The sequence below is a fragment of the Canis aureus genome, chromosome 1 (genome assembly GCF_053574225.1).
Source record: "Canis aureus isolate CA01 chromosome 1, VMU_Caureus_v.1.0, whole genome shotgun sequence".
Lineage (NCBI taxonomy): Eukaryota > Metazoa > Chordata > Mammalia > Carnivora > Canidae > Canis > Canis aureus.
The window spans coordinates 118,783,249-118,804,127 of NC_135611.1; the positions used below are offsets into that span (position 1 = coordinate 118,783,249).

Here is a 20,879-nt window from a genome sequence, read left to right on the forward strand (position 1 = left end):
TTCATTTCTTGTTGTGTTCTAAGTTAACATGCAAATTTCAATTGCCAGTTGAGTAGTTCTGGGTGATGTTTTCTTGTTACTATATGGCAGACACCCATGGCTTTCTCATTCACCCCATCTGGGCCTCCAGTGTGGTCTAATTATCCTGAAAAGCCAAGATGTGTTAGAGCTGAGCTTGATTACTCTAATGGCACACAATGTTTTTACAAACCTCCCGATTCCTGAATAATTATCATTATCATATGTATGTGTTTAGCCAAAAGCTTAATTGGAAAATTCCAGAATGAAACAATGCTACATAAGAAAAAAAAAAAAAAAAGAAACCTTCCAGTCATTTTCTTTAAAAAATTAAAAAAAAAATCAAAGTGCTGCTAATACATACACAAGGTTAAACCATCAAATCATGCAGAAGAGCTTATATTGCACAGCAATTATTCCCAGCCTACCTCTCCCCTGCCGAGGTCCTTTGGAGGCAACTACTTTTAACTCATTCAGCTGTTTCTCTTGGTGGTTTCTCTAAATAATATGCTTACATCACCAGTTCTTGATTCATCCATTTTAGACATTATCTTAATTTCTAGCTATGTTAAATGAAGGTTTATCTCACTGGGGTAGTACTTAAGGACATTTTAAAGTTCCCTGCCATTTCTGAGTTGCCTTTATTTCCTTTATGCAGGACTGAGGTTCAGGCTATATGCAAGGATGTGCCTCTTATGTCTGCGTGGTGCCTGTTCTGACTCTGAACAGCCTTTGCTCTACTGACAGTTCCATGGTATGAGAATGCCCCTTGCCTCTTGGTTTGCTTATCTTAGAGTGAGTCTTCATTTTGGAGGCTTTCATCAAACTCTGGTGACCACTGGAGCACACTTGAGAACCAGATCATTAATCATCTCTGTGATGGGGCCTCTGTGCTTGCAGTGGACTCACAGATTGAAGGACTTCACTTAGAATCATCTGGTGGGAAGGCACTCTCTTAGACATTTAACTGGTGAACCTCTAAAAGCAAGACTGTGGAAGTTCAGAGATGTTTGATTCTTTTTTAGAGAAGAATCTCTGCCATTTTTCTGAGGGTGGGGTACGTGTCAAGCCATCATATGGCTATTTGTTCAGAGTGGTGGAGAGGGGTAAGGTTCAGCCCCTTGTCTTGCTCCTGCCCTTTGTTGTATTGGGTATTTATTTATTTTTTTTAAAGATTTTATTTATTTATTCATTAGACACACACACACACACACACACACACACACACACACACACGAGGGGGGGGCAGAGACACAGGCAGAGGGAGAAGCAGGCTCTATGCAGGGAGCTGGATGTGGAACTCGATCCCGGGACTCCAGGATCATGCCCTAAGCCAAAGGCAGACGCTTAACTGCTGAGCCACCTAGGTATCCCTGTATTGGATATTTATATGACACAAGCCACTTGGAAGTCCAAGGAATGATTTGCTCCCCACTTGGCTGCTATTTCCCTCTACCCATGTGCATTTCCTTTTTTTTTTTTTAAGATTTTATTTATTTATTAGAGAGAAAGCGCTTGAGCATGAGTAGTAGGTGGGGCAGAAGGAGAGGGAGAAGCAGATTCCCTGGTGAGCGGAGAGCCCTATGCAGGGCTCAATCCCAGAACCCCTGAGATGATGACCTGAGCCAAAGGCAAATGCTTAACCAACTGAGTCACCCAGGTGCCCCACCTCCCATGTGCATTCCAGTCTTTGGCCTCCTGTACTTGGCTTTACCAGCTACCTCCATTCTCTATTTTTATGTGTATGTAGGATAAAATAGACATAAATAAATTTTTACGTTTTCATCATTTTTAAGTATACGGTTCAGTAGCATTAACTACATTCACAGTGTTGTGCAACTGTCACCACCATCCACCTCCAGAACTTTTCCATCTACTCAAACTGAAACTCTTTACCTATTAAACAATAGCTACCTGTCTCCCTCCCCCCAGCGCCTGGCAACCACCATTCTATCTTCTGTGTCTATGATTTGCCTACTCCAGGTACTCCATATAAGGGGAATCATACGATATTTGTTCTTTGTGTCTATCCTCTATTTTATATCTTCAATAAGTCTGCTGAAATTTCTTATTTCTTAATTTCTATTGAAATTCCTATTTCTTGCTGTGGATTTGTACTTTTTACCTCCTTTGCTATTATTTTAGTAGGGTATTGGAAAGGCATGGAGATAATAATGTGGGATTAAACAGCCATCTTAAAAAAAACAAACAACCAGTCATCTTTAGTCAAGAGTTCACTCATTTTTAAAAGGGAACATTTCAACAAAAGGACAAATAATGTTATGATCCTGCTTGTATGGGGGGTACCTAGAGTAATCAAATTCATAGAGACAGGAAGTAGCATGGTTGTTACTAGTGGCTGGCGGCAGGGGGAAGTGGGGAATAATTGTTTAATGGGTACAAAGTTTTTGGTTTGGGAAGATGAAAAATTTCTGGAGGTGGTGGTGATGGTTGTAAAACAGTGTGAATATACTTAATGCCACTAAATTGCACACTTAAAAGTGGTAAAATTGGTCAATTTTATGTTATGTATATCTTACCACAATAAAAAACTTTTTTTAAAGAAAGGAAATAGTTAAGATTTCTATTGTCCCTGCATAGGATTTTATTTACAATAAGGTGTCAGAGGAAAAGAGGCTCCTTTAAAATGCTATGGAGGGCCTCTTGGGTGGCTCAGTCCGTTAAGTCATCTGGCTCTTGGTTTCAGCTCAGGGCAGGATTTTAGGGTCCTGGGATCCAGCCTGTGTCAGGCTCTCTACTCAGTAGGGAGTCTGCTTGAGGATTCTCTCTCCCTTTCTTTCTGCCCCTCTCCTCACTCAGGTTCTCTTTCTCTCAAATAAATAAATCTCTGAGGCTCCTGAGTGGCTCAGTGGTTGAGCATCTGCCTTCAGCTCAGATTGTGATCCTGAGGTCTGGGATTGAGTCCCGCCCGCATCAGGCTCCCCATGGGGAGCCTGCTTCTCCCTCTACCTAAGTCTCTGCCTCTCTCTCTGTGTCTCTCATGAATAAATAAATAAAGTCTTAAAAAGACTTTAAAAAATAAATAAAATGCTATGGAAGGTGGGGTTTTAATTCTAGAAATGACAGTATCTTGTATTGGACCTACTTACCTGTTAATAACTACTACTAGCCCTGGACAAAAAAAAAACAAACATTTTTTTAAAAAGATTTTGTTTATTTATTCATGAGAGACACAGAGAGAGGCAGAGGCACAGGGAGAAGCAGGCTCCATGCAGGGAGCCGGACATGGGACTGGATCCTGAGTCTCCAGGATCACGCCCTGGGCCAAAGGCGGCGCTAAACCACTGAGCCACCTGAGCTGCCCAAAAGAACATTTTTTAATGCTATTGCTTGAAGGCACTAGTAAACAACCTTTAGGCAGGCAGGAATTGAAGGGAGCAGGAGTCACAAAAGAAGGGATGGAAACCGGGTTAGCTCTAATTTATTAGGCTTTTCCTCTGAGGGCACTTCCAGTCCTCAGGAACACATGGCACATAGCTCAGTAGAGTTAAAATATAAAGTGGTGGCCCTATTAGCTCAAAAGACTAAGTGTAGATTTCAGGGCTGCCAAAACAGCTGGGAATTGAGGGGATACTTCCCAGAAAGGAGAGAGCTATAGGGAGAAACTAAAAAATGTGCATATAAATTTCCTCAAGTTTCTGGCTGACCCCTAAAGAGAAAATGCTCATGGCAAGACCACAGGGAACTCAGCTGAAAGTTTTGGCTACAATTTTAGGGAGAAACGGCTGTACTAGTTTGAAGTTCAGTTCCTGACAGGTAGGAGGGGCTCAATAAAGTCCTACATCTTTTTATTGAAAACCAAAAGGATCATGACTTGCAAGTAAGCCCAGGTTGAGAGTTATCAGAAATCAAAATATCCCTGAGATGGTCTAACAGCCTACTGGAACTGCTGAATACCATAGAGTCAACTTGAAGACATGTCAATAGAAATTATTCAAATGAAGTATAGGGAGAAAGTAATCAAAGAAAATGAATAGAGTCTCGGCGACCTTTGGGACAATATCAAATGGTCTACTATATATGTGCTTTTGGAGTTGCTAAAGGAGAGGAAAAAAAGAATGGGGTAGAAAATATATTCAGAATACCAGTGCCCCAAATTCCCCAAATTTGGTGAGATACATCAACCCCAGGTCCAAGATTCAAAAGAGAGTCTACAGGGGCACCTGGGTGGTTCAGTTGGTTAAGCCTCCAACTCTGGATTTCAGCTCAGGTCATGATCTCAAGATTCTGAAATCAAGCCCCACAATGGGCTCCATGCTGGGCATGGAGTCTGCTTAAGATTCTCTCTCTCCCACTACCTCTGCCCCCCCCACTCCTGCCTGCTCAAGTGCTCTCTCTCTCTAAAACAAAACAAAACAAAACAAAACAAAACAAAACAAAACAAAACAACAAAAACCACCAAAGAACAAAGGAGAATCTACAATACAGCTTCACAGCTGCTCTTATGATTTTTTTTCTGACATGTATGCATACATATGAAGTTTGCAGAGGGGAGAGATTTAGTCAGTGGGCAGCCACAAGTTAAAATCTAATTACTTCTAGGCCCATGTTAGCTCAATGCAGAGGGATGCAGGAGGAATGCAGAAGGCCAAACCCCTCTGTGATGGAGCTTCAATAACCAGAGCATGATAGGCCAGGAAACAATTCCAATGGCTTATTCTGTATCTGCAAGCTTTGTAAGCATCTCTCCCAGGGTGCCAGGGCCATGGCTAGGGTGAAGCAAGGCAGGCATATAACAAACAAAATTTAAGAAGACACTTATTTCCAAGGTGCAATTCCAGCAAAGAGAGAGAGGATCCCTCCAGTGCACTGCTATCTGTTCAGATGACATCTGTCAAAGGAAAGGAATGCCACTACAGCGTTAGGGATCATGGTCCCATGCACAGCCTTTACATGTCATGAAATGATAACAACTGGCACATGAATGTACTAGTAATAAAGCCTTTTATCATTTCATCTTCCTATGACCTGCATTACAGAGCAGAGAACCAGTATTATCATGCTCCAGTTTTCCAGTGGGGAGAAAACTAAGGGCCAGGGAAGTTGGTGGTTTTGACCTCAGGGGATTAATGGCTAAGCAAAGACCAGCATTCATGGCTTCTCAATCCAAATCTCATTCCAAACCTCAGTTCTGTCTACCCAGCTAGAAGAGAAAGTAATGACTGATTCAGCTCTGTATCCTTGTGTGCAAAACTCCTGTTTTTGCTCTACCTCATATCTTGACTAATTATGTGTTCTGACAGTGACCTGAGTTATTGAAGATATAAGTAAGTAAATTACGATAAGTATAGGCATAACTATTGGCAAATAAAAATGATAGAGTAACTCATCCATATAGTATTGCAAAAACACTTTCATAAAAATGGCTTTCTCCTGGAGATTCAAAGCATCATAAAATGAAACAAATTACGATAGAACAACTTTCAGAGTTTATAGAAAACAATTTTAGAACAAAGGTAAAAAAAAATTGAGCAAAATAATGAAAAGAACAGTAAATTATATGTTACTATATTCTAGTAATTATGTAAATTACATAGCAGTAATTCTTAAATTTAGATGTTATTGGATGCCTTGCTGAAAGTATTACTTTATTGAAAATGATGATATTTAGACCAATACTCAACAGTTATCTCTAAAAAAATATTAAAAGTTAGAGGTACTTCATAGAATAACATTTTAAAGAATTGGTCATCTTTCCAGATACACTTCACCACTTACAAGATCCGGGCACCATATTGGTGTTTACGTAGTTAGCTGGAATTCCAAAGTGTCTTAGACATGAGTATGCACTAGTGTTGGTAAGATGGCAACTCCCTACAGCATCTTCTGGCTTTGGAGTGTTTTGGGTGAGGGAAATGTGCTTCAAAGGCTGTGTGCTGAGCAGAGGCAGTGGTGGCAGTGTGGTGATGGCAGAGGTGGTGGTAGTCAAGGTGGTGGTACTCATGGTGGTCATGGTGGTGGCAGTAGTGGTTATAGTGGTGTAGTGGTCATGGTTGTCCTGGTGGTGGTCATGGTGGTCATGTTGGTGGTGGTGGTGGTGGCAGTGGTGGTGGCAACAGTGATGATGACAGAGATGGTGGTAGTCACTGTGGTGGTGGTGGTATGTTAAATGAATGAGAGTAGGATTCAAAGAAACCTTCAGAGGTTTTACATCTGCCCCAAGACATAATATTAAATATCAAGAGGTTCAAAGAAATTAAGTTAGATAAACTGGAAAGAAAAGACATTCCAGAAGTACATGATAGGAACAATGAGGAACCCCAGTTTGGGGTCATCCCTATTCTGTCTTTGAGAATATGAGCACTGAGCCTGGGGCCTGTTGCCAAGCCAAGTGGCTGAAGGCGAGGGAGGCTGGGCAGCTTTGCCACAGATCACTGCAGACTCTCCCAGGAGCAATGTGGAGATTGGAGTCAGCCTGTAGAATCCCTTTGCACATGAGTACCCGTGGGGGCTCTTCTGGCCTGGCTGAGGTTGTTCTGAGACGTATTCATGCTTTTGCACAGGCTTCCCCTTACATTATGGGGCAAGGGCAAAATATAAATGGAGACCACATACATGTATCTAAATGTTTAAAAGTTACAATTCAAGCCATAAATGGTTAAATAAAATATGTTCTTTTTCTCTGGATGAATTATACCTTCAAACCAAGCTGGAAGACTGAGTTTAAATGTAGACTTCTCTGACTCCTTGGACTCCCACACTGGAACATGGAGACGTGGGACGTCAGCCCCGACTGTGGTCTAGTCCCTCTTCTTCTCCCGCTGTCAGCTCTTTCCCACACTGTGGTCTCACTCAAGCCTAGGGAAGCACACGCCTAATACACCTTGCCTTAGGACAGCAGAGTTGGGGAAGAGAGATCCACACAGGCCAGCCCTGGTAATGAGCATGAGGCTGTTTGGGCCTGGCATTCTGGAGCTCTGGGTGGCCAGGGTATGGGTTAGAATAGGGGTCAGTAAACTATGCTCCTGGGCCAAATCTAGGCTCTCTGCTGGCTCTTTTGTTGTTGTTTTTTAAAGTTGGGCATGGAGTCCGGTGTGGAGCTTGAGCTCATGACCCTGAGATTAAGACCTGAGCTGAAATCAACAGTTGGTCTCTTAACCAACTGAGCCACCCAGGCATCATCTCAGCTTGTTTTTTCTTTTCTATTTTTAAAGATTCATTTATTTAGTTTAGAGAAAGGAGAGAGAGAGAGGTGAGAGAGAGAGCAAGAGAGCACTCGAAAGCAGGGAGAGGGACACAGGGAGAAGGAGAGAATCTCAAGCAGATTCCCTGCTAAGCAAGGAGTCTGTGGCAGGGCTCCATCTCATGACCCTGAGATTGTGACCCCAGCTGAAACCAAGAGTTGGATGCTTAACCTACTTAGCCACCCAGGTGCTCCTCTCTGCCTATAACATCCGTAAGTAAAATGTTATTTGAATCCCATCCACTCTCATTTATTTGCATATTATCTATGGCTACTTTCTTGCCACAATGGCACAGTTGAGTGGTTATAGCAGAGGTCTTGGCCTGCAAATCCCAGAATACTTATTCTCTGTTCCTTTAAAGAAAAGGTTTGCTGATATTTGGTCTAGAAGGGGGAGTGGGCAGGCTCCTATGGGCTTGCCTTCTTCGCTCTCAACTTGGGAGATGCAGGTCAAGGAGGGCCAGAGTAGAGTTCCCTAAAGTTGGGCCCAAAACCTGAATCTGACCATGAGGAAACATCAGACAAATCCAAACTGACAGACATTTTGCCAAAACAAGCCCTGTACTCTTAGAACTTCCCGTGCCATGAAACACAAAAGGGCTAAGGAGCTATCCCCAATTAAAGAGGAATAATGAGACAAGACAACCCAAAGCAATGTGACAACTAAAAGATTGGATCTGGGACCAGGAAAAAATATGCTATAAAGCATAATATTGGGATGATTGGTGAAATTTTCATAAGTATGTCAATTAGGTGATAGCTTTATATTAATGTTAATTCCCACTTTGAGAATTATGCTGTGATTGTGCAAGTAGATGTTTTGTTTTTAGGAAATGCACAATAAAATATTCAAAAGTAAAGGGATCTGATGGGTCTAGCTTATTCTCAAACAACAACAATTATAATAAATGTAGAGAGAAAGTAAAAACAAAATACATCAAATAAGGCAAAATGTTAACAAAATGAATCTCTGTGAAGTCTTTCTAGGAGTTTTTTTTTTTTTTTGAGTTTTACTTATTTAAGTAATCTTTACACCCAATGTGGACCTCAAACTCATGACTCAGAGATCAAGAGTTGCATACTCTTTCGACTGGGCCAGCCAGGCAGGTGGCCTTCTAGGAGTTCCTTATATTCTTTTTGCAACTTTTCTCTAAGTTCAAAATTATTTCATAGTAAAAGGTGAAAAAGATCAAATGAGGGGAAAAGGTATTCCCTCTTTCATCTTCACTCACTGAACCCCTTCCCCCCACCATTCACTATAATTCAACAAATTATAACAAATTACAAATGAAAAGGAAATGAGTGTAGTTGTGGAAAGGAGAAGAAAAAAAGTCATTTTGGCTACTGATATACTTACCTAGGCAAGGCCCTTCAGGGGTGTTCTTAGGCTTGTTCAAGCTCACAAGGTGACCAGGCTTGTTCAAGCTCAGCCTGTTGAGAAGGATAAGAGGGCAAGAACCATAGCAATCAGCAGGGCAGCTCCAGAAGCTCTTTGCAGGGAGTGTGCTTGTCACATTTCACTCAGTAAGTGCAAGGAGGCAAGATCCACATCCAGCCTTTACGAGAGCTGCTCTAAGTGCCCATGCCTCCCAGGAGGCAATCTCACAACTCTAGAGGCACAGCTTCCAGTCTCTGCAAGGGATGTGCCCAGTTACAAGAGTTCCACACTAAGGAAACCCAAAACGGTGGTTTTCTCATTAGGTATTTATCTATCAGTCCAGTGCAATTTACCAATGATCATTTATACTGTTAGCAATGTTGCCTAGCAACATAGTTGACATATACTCTCAGGAAAATAAATTTAGGATTAGATTCTCATGCAGAAGCATTAAACCTTTGCCAGGAGTCCACCCCCCATGACTTGTTGAACACCTTTTTTTTTTTTTTTTTATAGTAGCCTTCATGCCCAGTGTGGAGCCCGACATGGGAACTTGAACTTGCAACCCTGAGATCAAGACCTGAGCTGAGATCAAGTGTTGGATACTTAACCAAATGAGCCGCCCAGGCACCTGTGTTGAAAACTTTATCAAAGAAAAGGACAAGATAGCATGTCTTTCGATTACCTGAGTTTATATTACCTAATGGGGTAAGGATGTCCCCTCCATACCCTGGGCAACTGGAATGGTCTTTGGCCATCTGTCTTCATAGTGCCTACAAAACCCTTTTTATTCTGCGAATTCTAGGAATTTTACATCAAACGATATTACATGATAATTTTTAACAAACTGAACATACTACCATGAAATTTAAACTTTATAGAAAAGTAATCCTTTATCCCCTATATGCTGTGTAAATCAAGGGTTCTTATCTAGTCGGAAGGTACAGCTCAGGCCTTTATAATAACCAATTATTGCTTTAAAAATCTGGTGTCTGGCACTTTAGAAAATGGTTGCATTCAATTTTCACTAGATGGCAGCAGAAGACATTGATCAGGCTCCAATGCTGTGCTAAACTCCTGTAAGCACTCCTCCCATAGCTATTGTCGGATTCTGGAGTTGGCCTGGGGTTAGTTACCCTTTTCTGCACATAGAAAGCTTTCTTTAATTTTTTATTGGTGGCCCCAAATCCTGTGGTCACTGGAGCCCTGCTTGCACCTGCTGGCCACCACACAGCCACGTGTCTACCCTTGCCCTTTGCTCGCATGGGCGATCTCAAACATTCCTCCATGTAGATTAAAGTTTGAATGGAGTTGGAGTGAACTTGGCGGTTCCACCTCATTTATCAGGTGGCAGCCCCCTCACAAGAATGCGGTCTTTGAGTTCATTCTCCTGTCTGCGCGGCCCCCCTCCAACACCTTACCCAGTTAGACATGAATCTATGTAGCCCAGCTGGGTTTCTGGCCAGATCCCTTTCATGGACAATGAGCAGTTTCTCCTCTCAGGATGAATTTGGTTTTACTCCAACCTGCATCTGTCCCACAGGGGATCCCCTGTCAGATGCCTCAAAGTTTTCTACAGCAGAGAATGGGTAAAAGTACTCTTCCACCCAGATATTCAGTGCCTTTTTCGCATTTCCTTCCCCAATTAGTCTATTGGTTGAGCTCAAGGCTTTGAAGGTTTACCCTACTGCTGCCATCACTCTGCGATGCCATGGGAAGGTCTTCTTAGATTCAACCTAATATTCACACTCATAAGACCTAGTCACTATAGTGACACTGGCCTATTCAGAAGTCATAGGACAGGAACCACACATGCCAGCAAGTCAGTGTCAGATATTCCCAACAATGGGAATCTTTGGAGCAGTTCACTCAGCAGATGGCTCAGGTGCAAGAAGATAAGGGCTACATAGGGCAGGTACGCAAGTTGCCCTGATTTCATGCCCCCTGGCAAACAATATCTCTGGAAACAACTGCAAAATCATGACTTCTATGGTCCCCACAAGAGATTCACAGGTTAGAAAAGGAATCCAAGCCTGTAGTGACTCTCTGTCCAGATAAAAGTTCCAAACCAGGGGTCATTTTTATCATAAGCAATGCTGCCTAGTAACATTGTTGAGACATACCATTTTTATCTGTTTCCAGGAAAACATAGTGAGAAAATTAACCAAAAGTCAGACTCTTATACAAGGGGAGAAAAGGTTTAATACATTACCTATGCCTAGAAGTTCAAAGAGTCAACTGAAAAACTGTAGTACTTTGTTTAATGAAAATGAATGAAGAGATCCAACAAAATGGCCAGATATACTTTTTTTGAAGTCTTTGAATGTAGCAAAGATTACATAATGTAATAGGATAAACATTTCTTTCATAATACCAACAGAAACCACAATTACTTAATAGATATACATGATAATATAACAAAAAATATTCATCCTACATGACGAAAAACTTAAAACTTGACTGAAATTCCTGAATAAATGAACCATGTTAATTGGATGAAAAGAGTCAATATTATAGAGATATAAATGCTCTCCGAATAAACTACAAATGTGGCATAACTCCAATAAAAATTCCAGTAGAGTTTTCTGAGGAATTTGAAAAATTGATCCAAAATTCACCTGGAAGCATATATGTGTAAGAAAGGAAAAGAGTTGGACTTGTTTTGTAGACATCAAACCTACTACAAAGTTATAGTGATCAAGAATGCAACTTTGGCCCAGAAATAGGCATATGTATCAGTAGAATTGAATAATTATGTTCAGAAACAGATACTTTAGTTTTATGTTGATATAACTTATGTAAAACACATAAATCTTATGTGAGCACAGTATATTTTTACATGTGTGTATTTCTGCTTAGCCACCACGCAGATAAAGATATAGATTATTTCTGGTTCCCCAAGAGATTGCTTGTCCTCTGTCCCAGTTGTTATCAATCCCCTCATCAAAAATAACCATGGGTCAGTTTTGCCTCTTTATGAATTTCATGTGAATAGAATCATACAGATGTAACCGTTTGTGGCTGGGTAGTTTTGTCAGCATTACATTTGTGATATTCATCCAGGTGCTTGTGTGAAGCAATAGTTTGTCTTTTTTTTTCATTATTATAGTATTCCATTTGGTACAATAGTATTTCATTATATGGATGCGACAAAATATGGTCACCCATTCTATTGTTGATGGAATTGGGGTTGCTTCTAGTTTTTGGTCATTACAAATAAAGCTTCTATGAACATTCTTCTGTGTGTCTTTCAGTGGACATAAGCACTCAGTTGTATCAGGCATATACCCAGAAATAAAATTGTTAGTTCATAGGATAAATCTGTATGTTTACTTCTTTTTAAAAAAGTAGACTCCACACCCATGGGGAGCCCAATGCAGGGCTTGACCTCATGACCCTGAGATTGAGATATGAGCTGAGATCAAGAGTCAGGAATTTAATGGACTGAGCCACCCAGGTGCCCCATGTATGTTTAGCGTTAGTAAATGCTGCCAGTTTTCCAGCATTTACTGGAAATTTATGTGGGTTTAATTTGCATTTCCTTGATGATTAATGATGATGAATTCCTTTTCCTCTGCTTATTGGTCATTAGGAGATTCTCTTTTGTGAAGGTCAGCACAAGTCTTCTGTCCCCCTTCCCTAAAATTAATCCAGAAATTTTCTTATTAATTTATAGGAGTCCTTTGTCAATATGTGTTTTGCAAACATCTCCTGCTGGTCTGTCACTTACTTTTTCACTTTTTTTAAAAAAAGATTTTATTTATTTATTTATGTATTTATTTGAGAGAAATAGAGAATCTTGAAGCAGACCCTATGTTGAACACAGGGTCTGATGGGGGGCTGGATCCTACAATCACAGGATTATGACCACAGCCGAAACCAAGAGTTGGACCCTTAACCAACTGAGCCACACAGGTGCCCCTTTTTCACTTTCTTAATGGTGTCTTTTGATGAGTCGAAGTTTCATTAACTTAATTAATATAACTTAAGCTTATTTATGAATTAAATTGAATTAATATATTAATCTTCTATGATTATTGCTATTTGTGTTCCATTAAGGAAATCTTTGCCTGTCCTTACCCCTTAACATGGTCTCTTATGTTTTCTTTAGTTCTATTATTGTGTTACTTTTCACATGCTTCTCAAATTAATTTTTGTGTATGATGTGAGGTAGGGGTCAAGGTTCATGTTTTCTTATACAAATATTCAACTGACCCAGCCATATTTATTGAAAAGGCTATTTATTCCCCATTAAATGGTACTAGAGTTTCTGGCTAGTGCAATAAGGTAAGAAAAATAAGTAAAAGTCATCCAAATTAGAAAGGAAGAAGAAAATGGTCTTTTTTCTTTTTTTTTTTTTTTTTTTTTTAACAATTCTTTTTTTTTTTTAACAATTTTTTTTTTTAATTTTTTATGATAGTCACGCAGAGAATGAGAGAGAGAGAGGCAGAGACACAGGCAGAGGGAGAAGCAGGCTCCATGCACTGGGAGCCTGACGTGGGATTCGATCCCGGGTCTCCAGGATCGCGCCCTGGGCCAAAGGCAGGCGCCAAACCACTGCGCCACCCAGGGATCCCGAAAATGGTCTTTATTCATTGATGGTATGATTGTATAGAAAATCTTTTGGCATTTATAAAAAGCTACTCAAACTAATAAGTGAGTAAGTTTTTGTAAGTTGGGATCCCTGGGTGGCTCAGCGGTTTGGTGCCTGCCTTCGGCCCAGGGCGTGGTCCTGGAGTCCCAGGATCGAGTCCCACGTCGGGCTCCCTGCATGGAGCCTGCTTCTCCCTCTGCCTGTGTCTCTGCCTCTCTCTCTGTGTCTCTCATGAATACATGAATAAAATAAAATCTTAAAAAAAAAGTTTTTGTAAGTTTTCAAGATATAAGATCAGCATTCAAAAATCATTTGTGGGCAGCCTGGGTGGCTCAGTGGTTTAGCACCACCTTCAGCCAAGGGCCTGATCCTGGAGACCTGGGATCAAGTCCCACATCAGGCTCCCTGTATGGAGCCTGCTTCTTCCTCTGCCTGTGTCTCTGCTTCTCTCTCTCTCTCTCTCTCTCTGTGTGTGTTTCTCATGAATAAATAAATACAATCTTAAAAAAAAACCCAAAAATCATTTGTATTTCTATATATTAGCAGTAGACAATTAAAAATGTAAAAATGATACCTTTTACAATTCTATTAAAAGTATAAAAGCTTAGAGATAAATCTTTTTTTTCTTTAAAGATTAATTTATTTGTTTATGAGGGACACAGAGAGAGAGAGAGACAGGCAGAGACACAGGCAGAGGGGGAGCAGGCTCTTTGCAGGAGCCGGATGTGGGACTTGATCCGGGATCCTGGGATCGCCACCTGAGCTGAAGGCAGCTGCCCAACTGCTGAGTCACCCAGACGTCCCAAGATAAACCTGATAAAAGATGTGCCAGGCCTGTGTACTAACAACTACAAACATTTCTGAGAGAAATTACCGAATACCTGTGTAAATGGAGATATATACCATATTCCTAGACTGGAAAACTCAATATTTTTAAGATTTGATGTAGATTGATCTATAGATCCTTTCCAGTTCCAATAAAAATCTCAGCAGCTTTTGTTGTTGTTGAAATTGACTGATTCTAGAATTCACTTGGAAATGCAGAGGAGATAGCTAAGACCACTTTAAGAAAAGAGAACAAAGTGGGAAGATTTACATTATCTTATTTCAAGACTTAGTATAAAGCTATGGTAATCAAGACCATGTGGTATCAATGTCATGATAGATAAATCAATGAACAGAATAGATTCCATAAATAAACCCACATTTATATGATCAATTGATTTTCAGCTAAGTGGCAAAGGCAATTCCGTGGAGAAAGGATATTTTTTCAATAAATAATTGGATAAAATTGGGTATCTATAATCAAAAAATTAACTTCAACCCATCTTTTGCACTATATATAAAATTAATGTTAGCACGAATCATAATCATAAGTTTAAAATTTAGAACTATGAAACTTGTAGAGAAAAGATAGACAAAATCTTTGGGACCTTGGGTTAGGCAAAGATTTCTTAGATATGATACCAAAAACATAAATTAAAAATGTATTAAACTGGGCAGCCCAGGTGGCTCAGCGGTTTAGTGCCCCCTTCAGCCCAGGGTGTGATCCTGGAGATCCAGCATCGAGTCCCACATCAGGCTCCCTGCATGGAGCCTGCTTCTCCCTCTGCCTCTCTCTCTCTCTCTCTGCGTGTCTCTCATGAATAAATAAGTAAAATCTTTAAAAAAATGTGTTGAACTGTATCAAAATTAAGAATTTCTGCTTTGAAACATGTTTTCAAGAGAATGAAAGTACCAGCCACAGATTGGAAGAAAATATTCATAAACCACATATCTTAAAAGACACACCCAAATTATGTAAAAAAACGTGGAACACTGATTAGTAAGAGAATGAAGAACCCAATTGAACTGCCACTTGGATAGCAAATACGCTTATGAAAGGATGTTCAATTTTATTTATTTATTTATTTATTTATTTATTTTTCATTAAGGATGTTCAATTTTATTAGTCATTAGATACATGCCAATTAAACCTACGAGGAGATATCACTACACATCTTTTAGAATGTCTAATAAGTTTTGGTGAGAATATGGAGAATCTAGAACTCTCACTGTTGTTGGGAATGTAAAATGGAACAACACTTTGAAAAAACAACTTGGCAGTGTTCTTAAAAAAGTTAAACAGACACCCATCATAATGACAGCCCTTTCACTCGTAGGTATAAATCCAAATAAAAGCATATGTCCATACAAACACTTGTACGTCGAGGTTGACAGTTTTGTTTGCTATAGCCAGAAACTGGAAACAACCCAGAAGTCCAACGTGTGAATAAACAATTGGTGCTGCAATCCATCTAAAGGAGTGAATGCAACATGGGTGAATCTAAAAATAATGAAGCCTGATTTCCAACTCCCTCCAAAGCACACGGTACGTGACTCCATTTATATACAATTCCATGAAATGCAAACTAATCTATAGTGACCCAAGCAATCATGGTAGACTGTGCCTGGGAGGAGGGATTACAAATGGGCAGAAGGAAACTTTTTGGGGTGATGGTTATGTTCACTCTCCCCATTGGCGGTTGGGGCCTGGGAAGGCCTGGAGGCTCAGGGGGCCGGCGCCCGGATCCAGGGAGGTTGGTGCTAACACTCCAGCAGCAACAACAGGTGGCTCCCCGCCAGGGCACCGACCCCCTCCCCCCTCCCCTCGCTACCTCCCAGCCTGCCCCGCGTTTTCGGGCGCGGCGCAGGCGCAGTGAGGGGAGGCGGGGGAGGAGGGGCCCGGCTCCAAGGTTCGGTGGGTGTGACTCGGGCCCTGGCCCCGCCCCCGCCGCGGCCCCGCCCCTCGCCCCGCCTTCCAGCCCGGGACGCGGCGGGGAGGTGCTGCAGCCCAGCTCCGAGCTGCGATCCGCCCGCAGGTGAGTGAGGGGCGGCGCTTCCGCGCGCCCGGCCTTCCGTGCACCCGCTGGTCTCGGGAAAGGAAGGCTCGGAGTTGCAGGTGCAGAGTGGGCTGGTCTTCCCGCCGTCCCTCTGCTCTCTTAGGACAGAGTCCCCGAGTCCTGTCGGGAGTGGGGCAGCTACCCAGGAGATGCTCCTGCACCTTCGCGTGGGCTTCAGGGGCACGAGGGCAAAGCAGATGCTTCCTCCGGGGTGGGGAGTTTGCTTTTTAAACACAGTTCTTCCTTCCCGAGCGTATGGAAAGATAACCTATTTAAAAATAAAAGACAAAGTCCGTAGCCCCATCTAGAAATGAAAGGGTTCTTAGGGGCAGCTCCATTAGATAGCCACAAGAAACGTATGTGTTGGAGGTTTTTCTTGATGCAAAACAAAATAAAAAATATATGTATTTTTAAAAAGATTTTATTTAGTTATTCATGAGAGACACACAGAGAGAGGCAGAGCCATAGGCAGAGGGAGGAGGAGGCTTCCTGCCGGGAATCTGGTGCAGGACTCGATCCCAGGACTCTGGGATCACGATCTGAGCCAAAGGCAGATGCTCAACCCCTGAGCCACCCAGGGGCCCCCAAAGTAAAATATATTCTTATCAAAATATTGTTCTGCTACTCAGTTTCATTTATGAAGACCCCCTTAAAATGTAATATGTGCATGCCAATATAGTATGTGAGTGTGTGAGGAAAGTGAGGCACAGAGAAGCAAAGTTGTCTCACGAAGATTTCACACCTATTACCTGGCAGAGTCAAGATCAGAATCCCATTATTCTGGCTTCAGAGCCTGAGGGCTATTTGACATTGTCTCCTGACCACTTTCTTGTCAAACTGTGGATAGGTATTTACTTCAATTGCTTGATTTCTTTTAACATTTTATTTATTTTTTACTTAAAAAAAAAGCTTTTATTTATTTATTTGACAGAGAGAGAGAGCACAAGCAGGGGGGAGCAGGTGAGGAAGAAGCAGGCTCTTCACGGAGCAGGGAGTCTGATATGGGGCTGGATCCCAGGACTCTGGGATCATGATCCGAGCTGAAGGCAGAGTCTTAACTGACTGAGCCACCCAGGCACCCCTCTCCTTGTTTCATTTTTGTCTTAATGTAGTTGAATCTGTATGTGAGAATATTTTATGCTAATTTCTGTCCATTCATTAGAGTTTTAGTGGCTCCCCTTAGAGAGGAAAGCCATCCTCACTTGGGGTGGGCCCCACAGCCCTCTCCCAGGCTGCACAGTGGCTGCTAGTCAGCTGAATAGACTCATAAACAGCTATGACTCATAAGTGCTTGGCAGGCTGCTAATTTTTGTTTTCCCACTCTAGCAATTGTTAAACACTTAGGAACAAGAATAAAAACTCTCAGTAGATGACAAACGAAAGCACAGATTTTCCTTACAAAGTGGTAGTACAGCTTTCTTCTATGTAGACAAAACATTTTAAGTGGACTTTAGAGGTTCTGGTTATGTTTAATTTCAGTGGTATCTGTTTCGCATAAATAGATGTAGAGTTTTGCAGATGAGTTTTCTCTTTGCTTCCTGTCTGGTCGTTTTTATGGTTTTAATAGTTGCCATCACATGTTTGCTGTCTGCCCCCAGCCCAGAACCAGATCTTCTTATGATACTTGGGTGCCCCTGTTCTGTGATCACATTTGGGAATCTTGGATCCAATTTGGCATGAATCCTCTGTTCTTCACCAACCCAGACTTATAGCCTTCTGTGGAGACAGGGCAACTAGCCCCATTTGGCAACTGTCTTTTTCAGCTTCTTTGATTTTAATTAATTAATTAATTAATTATATTTAAATTCAAGTCGGTTAACATATAGTATATTATATACATATATATATTATATATATAGTTTTGGGGGCTTTTCAGCTTCTTTTTAAGAGAAAGAGCCTGGCTTGGGACTATAGTTTTGCAGAAAGCAAGACTCCTTTATCACATAGGAATTGACTTCCTGGTTGTCAGTGCTGGGATCCGTCCCTAGACCCCAGTAAGCCTAGGGCTGCCCTCTTGCCACCACTGTGTATATCTCTGTACCTTGTCCACTGAGATGATTTTCCTATATTTGAGCTTAACTGTGGCCTACTGGTTTTTATATTTTATCACTCATTATAAGCTCTCAGAGGACAGGAACTGTCAGTTTTGTTCATCACTATCTTTAGCATTCAGAATGAAACCTGACACATGGGTAGGTATCCAATAAATATTCATTGGATAAATATATGAACAGAATGCTTTGTTTTGAAAAAGAGTCTGTCAAAGTGTAAACATAGGAATCATCCAGAAGTGGAATTTGACATGTTCTTCTGGATATGCATTCTGAAGAGCAAAATATGTCGGTATTCCAATATTAACCCATAATTGTCTCTTTTTAAAAACCACATACAGGGGATCCCTGGATGGCTCAGCGATTTAGTGCCTGCCTTCGGCCCAGGGCATGGTCCTGGAGTCCCGGGATCGAGTCCCACATCAGGCTCCCTGTGTGGAACATGCTTCTCTCTCTGCCTATGTCTCTGCCTCTCTCTCTCTCTCCCTCTCTGTGTCTCTCGTGAATAAATAAATAAAATCTTAAAAAAAGAAAAAAAATTAACTCCTGGTATGTGTTTAAAAAAAAACACATACAAACGTTCCACTTTTATCTTTGTTTCATACTTAATAGATTTACTTTATAATTTCATAAAGATATCTGAAAAGAATAATCAGATTGTTTTCATTGGCAATGTATTTCTGTAGAACTGAGAATTCTGTTGAAAGCTTCTAATTGTATCAGGTTTGCATTGTACTAGTTACCAATTTCTAGGTAACAAATTACCCCACAACTAAGTGAGTTAAAACAACATTAATTTTGTTATTTTTCTTGTAGTTTTGTGGGACAGGAATTCAGACAGAACACTGTGAGGAGGAATCATTTATGTTCCACGATGTCTGAGACCTCACCGGGGGGCTGGCTGAGCATGTCTATCTATTCATGCAGCCTCAGGACCTCCCTATGTGTCAGTAGGGTGGCCTTAGGGTTGTTGGAATTCTTACATGGTGGCTGAGGGCTCTGTTTCAAGACACAAGAAATGAAGCTGCTTTTTTCTTGAGGTCTGGGCCTGAAACTGGCATGGCATCACTCTTGCAGTATTCTGCTGGTCAAAGCAGTTGTAGAACCTGCCCAAATTTAAGGGACAGCGACACCTCTAATGGAAGCTGTGTCAGTTTATGGCCATTTTTAATCTAGCACGTTGGCTATTAGAAAAATACCTTTTGTTTTAAGGCATCTCATAACCTGCCACACTCCGGCCATTTCTTTTATAGATAGCGACCCCAACAAAAGCAGTTCAATTTTTGCTCAAATATAGTCAAAGAGGTGAAGGAAAGCCTTTGTTTTGATGTTAGGCCAAGCCTCTAATCTTAACTTTGAGATAAAGTGAATCATGAAAATGGACACTTGATTCGATCACTAAGGGTCCTTATTTTATAGCTAATCTTTTTGAAGTTTGTAATACAAAAATCCAGTTAAAGCAACAGTCATGGTGGATCCCCAGGGAAAATGGAAATCTCTGGGATGCTGCAAATCTAAACCATGTATGATGTCAGTACGTTGGATATAAATCCTCCAAGTTGCATTTGAAATAGCACAAACTAGCTAAGTTAAGAGACAACAGCTATAATATTAAAGAGGGGAGATATGGGGCTGACATTAGGAAAAGGCAGCTATGGGGCTTCTGAGTGGCTCAGCCAGTTGAGCGTCCAACTCTGGATTTCGGCTCAAGTCATGCTCTCAGGGTCCTGAAAACGAGTCCTCTGTCAGGCTGCATGCTAGGCATGGAGCTGGCTTTATTTTATTTTATTTTTAAAAATATTTTATTTATTTATTTGGCAGAGAGAGAGAGAGAGAGAGAGCGCGCGCACAGGAGGGGGGGCAGCAGAGGGAGAGAGAGAAGTAGGCTCCCCACTGAGCAGGGAGCAGGATGCGAGGGTCAATTCCAGGACCCTGGGATCACGACCTGAGCTGAATGCAGATGCTTAACCAACTGAGCCACCCAGGGGCCCCTGGAACTAGCTTTAGATCCTCTCTCTCCTTCTGTCCCTCCCTTACCCTCCCCAAAGGCAGTGTAATGGGTGCTGTTGAAGCTGACAAGGTAGCACTTTTGCACCTGATGTGGGAGCGGACAGAAGGGACCCGCTGGTTCCTCCACACTTTGAGTCTTCGTGGCTGGAAATGGAGACTCCTGTCCCTGAGGCAGGGAGTGGGGAGGATGAGCATTTGTTCCTGGATCCAGATGATTATGAAATCCAAGATATCCCACCTGAACTGGAAATATGAATGCATAGGTCACCAGATAGAAAATGAGACTTGTTAGGCCTCTACTGGAGAACTAGCTGACTTTGGACATGACGTGCCTTGGGCATGTTCATAGATTAGACCAGGTAGCACTTAGTTCATTGTTCTGCTAGTTTAGGTATTCTTTTACAGGTAGTGTAAATCTACTGAAGAATGTTTAATGAGAGAGCGACATGATAAATTATGAATTTTAGGAGGATCACTCTGTTGGCACTGTAGAGAATTAACTAGGAAAGGCTAAGTCCAGTTATTAGTTTTTCTCATTAACCCAGGGGTATGAACTAACCCTAAGTCATTAGTAACGAAATAAAGGGACATCTGAGAGTCAGAGTTAAACTCTAAAGGATTTGGTAATAGAGTAGATGAAGGTGGCAGGAAGAGGAAGAGAGAAGTCTAGAATGAGTTGAGCTTGAAAACTATGAAATATATGGTGGGTCGCCCCGGTGGTGCAGCGGTTTGGCACCGCTTG

At 41.5% G+C, this 20,879-nt stretch overlaps 1 long non-coding RNA gene across 12 annotated transcripts in view; it reads left to right on the forward strand.

Annotated features, from left to right (window-relative positions):
• The window catches only part of LOC144288108 (uncharacterized), a 206,241-nt gene that overhangs the window by 6,638 nt on the left and 178,724 nt on the right, over window positions 1-20,879 (forward strand). For 8 of the 12 annotated variants that reach the window (XR_013356102.1, XR_013356075.1, XR_013356086.1 and 5 more), the window contains exons 4-5: window positions 9,120-9,308; window positions 15,430-15,565. This is a non-coding gene — a long non-coding RNA (uncharacterized LOC144288108). Of the gene's footprint in view, window positions 1-676; window positions 773-9,116; window positions 11,837-15,429; window positions 15,566-18,468; window positions 18,681-20,879 lie in introns of those variants that run through there. The other 4 variants (XR_013356123.1, XR_013356130.1, XR_013356093.1 and 1 more) reach the window with 4 other exon arrangements.